Genomic DNA, 6,418 nt, shown 5'->3' with positions numbered 1-6,418 from the left:
ATAGCTTGCTTCATACCAACAATCTCCGTGGGATCGACCCTTACTCACGTAAGGTTTATTACTTGGACGACCCAGTGCACTTGCTGGTTAGTTGTATCGAAGTTGTGACAAATTATGAATTGAGATTAGAGCACCAAGTTTTTGGAGTCATTACCAGAGATCACAATTTCGTGCACCAAGTTTTTGGCGCCGTTGCCGAGGATTGTTCGAGTTTGGACAACTGACGGTTCATCTTGTTGCTTAGATTAGGTAATTTTCTTTTTGTTTTCTTTTCAAAAAATTTTCAAAAATCTTTCAAAAATTTCTCCTTTTTTTTCGAAAAAAAATTTTAAATAAAAATGTTTTCAAAAATATATTTTTCTTCAGAATTTTTAAGAATGAATTCTAGAGTTTCATGAAGCATGTTGAAGCATGTTGGCTATAAAACCATGTCTAAATTCTTTTGGATAGAGGTTTTGGCTTAAAATTGAATGAATTACTCTCAAATTCATGCTAAAGATTGACTGGCTATCAAGCCATGTCTAACCCTCAGATTGGAGCTTTAGACTAAGATTGTAAGATTCCTGGAATTCATATTAAAAAATTTTGGAATCTTTATTTTTCTTTTTCAAATAATTTTTGAAAAATCCAAAAAAAAATCATAAAATCATAAAAAATCAAAAAAATTATTTTATGTTTCTTGTTTGAGTCTTGAGTCAAGTTGAAAGTTTGGTGTCAATTGCATGTTCATCTTGCATTTTTCGAAAATTCATGCATTCATAGTGTTCTTCATGATCTTCAAGTTGTTCTTGGTAAGTCTTCTTGTTTGATCTTGATGTTTTCATGTTTTGTGTCTTTTCTTGTTTTTCATGTGCATTTTTGCATCCATAGAGTCTAAACATGAAAGATTTCTAAGTTTGGTGTCTTGCATGTTTTCTTTGCGTATAAAAATTTTCAAAAATAAGTCTTGATGTTCATCTTGACATTCAAAGTGTTCTTGGTGTTCATCTTGACATTCATGGTGTTCTTGCATTCATCACATACTTTGATCCAAAATTCTCATGCATTGCATCATTTTGCATGTTTTTCTCCCTCATCATTAAAAATTCAAAAATCAAAAAAATATCTTTCCCTTTTTCTCTCTCAAAATTTCGAAAATTAGATTTGACTTTTTCAAAAATTTTTAAAAATCTAGTTGTTTCTTATGAGTCAAATCAAATTTTCAATTTAAAAATCTTATCTTTTTCAAAATCTTTTTCAAAAATCAAATCTTTTTCATTTTTCTTAGTTATTTTCGAAAATTTTAAAAATATTTTTCAAAAATCTTTTTCTTATCTTTATCTCCTAATTTTCGAAAATAACATCATTAATTAATGTTTTGATTAAAAAATTTCAAGTTTGTTACTTGCTTGTTAAGAAAGATTCAAACTTTGAGTTCTAGAATCATATCTTGTGATTTCTTGTGAATCAAGTCATTAATTGTGATTTTAAAAATCAAATCTTTTTCAAAACTAATTTCAATCATATCTTTTCAAAAATATCTTCTTATCTTATCTTTTTCAAAAATTTGATTTCAAAATACCTTTTCTAACTTCCTAACTTCTTATCTTTTCAAAATTTGTTTCAACTAACTAAATAACTTTTTGTTTGTTTCTTATCTTTTTCAAAACTACCTAACTAACTCTCTCTCTCTCTCTCATTTTTGAAAATATCTCCCCTCTTTTTTAAAAATTCTTTTTAATTAACTAATTATTTTAATTTTTGATTTTAATTTTCGAAAACTAACCTTTTTCAAAAACTATTTTCGAAAATCACTAACCTTTTTCAAAAATAATTTTCGAAAATCCTTCTCCCTCATCTCCTTCTAATTATTTATTCATCTACTAACACTTCTCTTCATCCCACATCACTGCTCCTATCCTTACCCTTGTGTTTGGATTCTTCATTTTTCTTCACCCCTATTCATTTTCTTCTTCTACTAACAATAAGGAACCTCTTTACTGTGACATAGAGGATTCCTCTTCTTTTCTTGTTCTCTTCTCTTTCTTATGAGCAGGAACAAGGAAAAAGGCATTCTTGTTGAAGCTGATCCAGAACCTGAAAGGACTCTGAAGAGGAAGCTGAGAGAAGCTAAATTACAACAATCCAGAGACAACCTTATTGAAAATTTCGAACAAGTAAAGGAGATGGCAGCCGAACCCAACAACAATAATGCAAGGAGAATGCTTGGTGACTTTACTGCACCAAATTCCAATTTATATGGAAGAAGCATCTCCATTCCTGCCATTGGAGCAAACAACTTTGAGCTGAAACCTCAATTAGTTTCTCTGATGCAGCAGAACTGCAAGTTTCATGGACTTCCATCTGAAGATCCTTTTCAGTTCTTAACTGAATTCTTGCAGATATGTGATACTGTTAAGACTAATGGAGTAGATCCTGAAGTCTACAGGCTCATGCTTTTCCCTTTTGCTGTAAGAGACAGAGCTAGAATATGGTTGGACTCTCAACCTAAGGATAGCCTGAACTCTTGGGATAAGCTGGTCAAGGCTTTCTTAGCCAAGTTCTTTCCTCCTCAAAAGCTGAGTAAGATTAGAGTGGATTTTCAAACCTTCAGACAGAAAGAAAGTGAATCCCTCTATGATGCTTGGGAGAGATACAAGGAACTGACCAAAAAGTGTCCTTCTAACATGCTTTCAGAATGGACCATCCTGGATATATTCTATGATGGTCTGTTTGAATTAGCTAAGATGTCATTGGATACTTCTGCAGGTGGATCCATTCACCTAAAGAAAACTCCTGCAGAAGCTCAAGAACTCATTGACATGGTTGCTAATAACCAGTTCATGTACACTTCTGAGAGGAATCCTGTGAGTAATGGGACGCCTATGAAGAATGGAGTTCTTGAAATTGATACTCTGAATGCCATATTGGCTCAGAATAAGATATTGACTCAGCAAGCCAATATGATTTCTCAGAGTCTGAATGGAATGCAAGCTGCATCCAACAGTACTCAAGAGGCGTCTTCTGAAGAAGAAGCTTATGATCCTGAGAACCCTGCAATAGTAGAGGTAAATTACTTAGGTGAACCTTACGGAAACACCTATAACCCATCATGGAGAAATCATCCAAATTTCTCATGGAAGGATCAAAAGCCTCAACAAGGCTTTAATAATGGTGGAAGAAACAGGTTTAACAACAGTAAACCTTTTCCATCATCCACTCAGCAACAGACAGAGAACTCTGAACAAAATACCTCTAATTTAGCAAACTTAGTCTCTGATCTATCTAAGGCCACTGTGAGTTTCATGAATGAAACAAGGTCCTCCATTAGAAATTTAGAAGCACAAGTGGGCCAGCTGACTAAAAGGATCACTGAAATCCCTCCTAGTACTCTCCCAAGTAATACAGAAGAAAATCCAAAAAGAGAGTGCAAGGCCATTGAATTAATTACCATGGCCGAACCTGTAAGAGAAGAGGAGGACGTGAATCCCAAGGAGGAAGGCCTCCTGGGACGTCCAGTGATCAATAAGGAGCTTTCCTCTGAGGAACCAAAAGAATCTGAGGCTCAACTAGAGACCATAGAGATTCCATTAAACCTCCTTATGCCATTCATGAGCTCTGATGAGTATTCCTCTTCTGAAGAGAATGAGGATGTCACTGAGGAGCAAGTCACCAAGTACCTTGGTGCAATCATGAAGCTGAATGCCAAATTATTTGGCATTGAAACTTGGGAAGATGAACCTCCCTTGTTCACCAATGAACTAAGTGATCTGGATCAACTGACATTGCCTCAGAAGAAACAAGATCCTGGAAAGTTCTTAATACCTTGTACCATAGGCACCATGATCTTTAAGGCTCTGTGTGACCTTGGTTCAGGAATAAACCTCATGCCCCTCTCTGTAATAGAGAAACTGGGAATCTTTGGGGTGCAAGCTGCTAAAATCTCATTAGAGATGGCAGACAATTCAAGAAAATAGGCTTATGGACAAGTAGAGGACGTGTTAGTAAAGGTTGAAAGCCTTTACATCCCTACTGATTTCATAGTCCTAGATACTGGGAAGGATGAGGATGAATCCATCATCCTAGGAAGACCTTTCCTAGCCACAGCAAGAGCTGTGATTGATGTGGACAGAGGAGAATTGATCCTTCAAATAAATGAGGACAACCTTGTGTTTACAACTCAAGGATCTCTCTCTGCATCCATGGAGAGGAAGCATAAAAAGCTTCTCTCAAAGCAGAGTCAACCAAAGCCCCCACAGTCAAACTCTAAGTTTGGTGTTGGGAGGCCATAACCAAACTCTAAGTTTGGTGTCAAACCCCCATATCCAAACTCTAAGTTTGGTGTTGGGAGGTCTCAACAAAGCTCTGCACATCTGTGAGGCTCCATGAGAGCCCACTGTCAAGCTATTGACATTAAAGAAGCGCTTGTTGGGAGGCAACCCAATGTTTATTTATCTAATTTTCATTGTTTTTCATGTTTTATTAGGTTCATGATCATGTGGAGTCACAAAATAAATATAAAAAAATTGAAAATGGAATCAAAAACAGCAGAAGAAAAATCACACCCTGGAGGAAGACCTTACTAGCGTTTAAACGCCAGTAAGAAGCATGTTTTGGGCATTCAACGCCAGAACAGAGCATGGTTCTGGCACTGAACGCCAGAAATGCACCCTGGAGAAGAGCTGGCGCTGAATGCCCAGAACAAGCATGGTTCTGGCGTTCAACGCCAGAAATGGGCAACAAATGGGCGTTCAACGCCCAGAACAAGCACCAATCTGGCGCTGAACGCCCAGAGTTGTGTGCAAGAGCATTTTGAATGCCTAATTTGGTGCAAGGTTGTAAATCCTTGAACATCTCAGGATCTATGGACCCCACAGGATCACCTCAGGATCTGTGGACCCCACAGGATTCCCACTTACCTCCACTCACTTCTTCTCACCTCTCTTTCACACAATCCCATAAACACTCTTCCCCAAAACTCTTCACCAATCACCTCAATCTCTCTTCCCTGTCACACTTCACCACTCACATCCATCCACTCTTCCCCATAAACCTACCTCATAAACTCCACCTACCTTCAAAATTCAAAATCAATTTCCCACACAAACCCACCCTAAATGGCCAAACTTACCCCCCTCCCTTCCCTATATATAACCCTCCATTCTTCCTCATTTTCACACAACACAACCCTCTTTTCTCTTCTTGGCCAAAACACACCTCCCCCCTCCTCTCCGTATTTTCTTCTTCTTCTTCATCTATTCTTTCTTCTCTTGCTCGAGGGCGAGCAAAATTCTAAGTTTGGTGTGGTAAAAGCATAAGCTTTTTGTTTTTCCATTACCATTGATGGCACCTAAGACCGGAGAATCCTCTAGAAAAGGTAAAGGGAAGACAAAAGCTTCCACCTCCGAGTCATGGGAGATGGAAAGATTCATCTCCAAAGCTCATCAAGACCACTTCTATGATATTGTGGTCAAGAAGAAGGTGATCCCCGAGGTCCCTTTCAAGCTCAAGAAGAATGAGTATCCAGAGATCCGACATGAAATCCAAAGAAGAGGTTGGAAAGTTCTAACAAACCCCATCCAACAAGTCGGCATCCTAATGGTTCAAGAGTTCTATGCCAATGCATGGATCACTAGGAACCATGATCAAAGTAAGAACCCAAACCCAAAGAATTATATTACAATGGTTCGGGGAAAATACTTAGATTTTAGTCCGGAAAATGTGAGGTTGGCATTTAACTTGCCTATGATGCAAGGAGATGCACGCCCCTACACTAGAAGGGTCAACTTTAATCAAAGGTTGGACCAAGTCCTCATGGACATATGTGTGGAAGGAGCTCAATGGAAGATTGACTCCAAAGGCAAGCCGATTCAATTAAGAAGACTGGACCTCAAGCCTGTGGCTAGAGGATGGTTGGAGTTCATCCAACGCTCCATCATCCCCACTAGCAACCGATCTGAAGTTACTGTGGATCGGGCCATCATGATCCATAGCATCATGATTGGAGAGGAAGTAGAAGTTCATGAAGTCATCTCCCTTGAACTCTACAAAATAGCCGAAAAGCCCTCCCCTGGGGCAAGGCTAGCTTTTCCCCATCTTATTTGCCATCTATGTTACTCAGCTGGAGCTTTCATAAAAGGAGACATTCACATTGAGGAAGAGAAGCCCATCACTAAGAAAAAGATGTAGCAAGCAAGAGAGCCCATTCATGGAGCTCAAGAAGCGCAGGAAGCTCATCACCATGAGATCCCGGAGATGCCTCAAATGTATTTTCCTCCACAGAACTATTGGGAGCAAATCAACACCTCCCTAGGAGAATTAAGTTCCAACATGGGATAACTAAGGGTGGAACATCAAGAGCACTCCATCATCCTTCATGAAATCAGAGAAGATCAAAAAGCAATGAGGGAGGAGCAACAAAGACAAGGAAGAGACATAG

The 6,418-nt window shown here is 38.2% G+C and overlaps 1 non-coding gene across 1 annotated transcript; it reads right to left on the bottom strand.

Annotated features, from left to right (window-relative positions):
• Positions 1-2,564: 2,564 nt before the first annotated feature.
• On the bottom strand, positions 2,565-2,673 carry LOC112738553 (small nucleolar RNA R71). Its single transcript, XR_003169508.1, has one exon. It is a non-coding gene; the product is annotated as a small nucleolar RNA R71 (small nucleolar RNA).
• Between the last annotated feature and the right edge of the window lie 3,745 nt (positions 2,674-6,418).

Source organism: Arachis hypogaea, chromosome 13, assembly GCF_003086295.3.
Source record: "Arachis hypogaea cultivar Tifrunner chromosome 13, arahy.Tifrunner.gnm2.J5K5, whole genome shotgun sequence".
Classification (NCBI taxonomy): Eukaryota; Viridiplantae; Streptophyta; class Magnoliopsida; order Fabales; family Fabaceae; genus Arachis; species Arachis hypogaea.
This window is presented reverse-complemented; position numbering and strand designations above follow the sequence as displayed.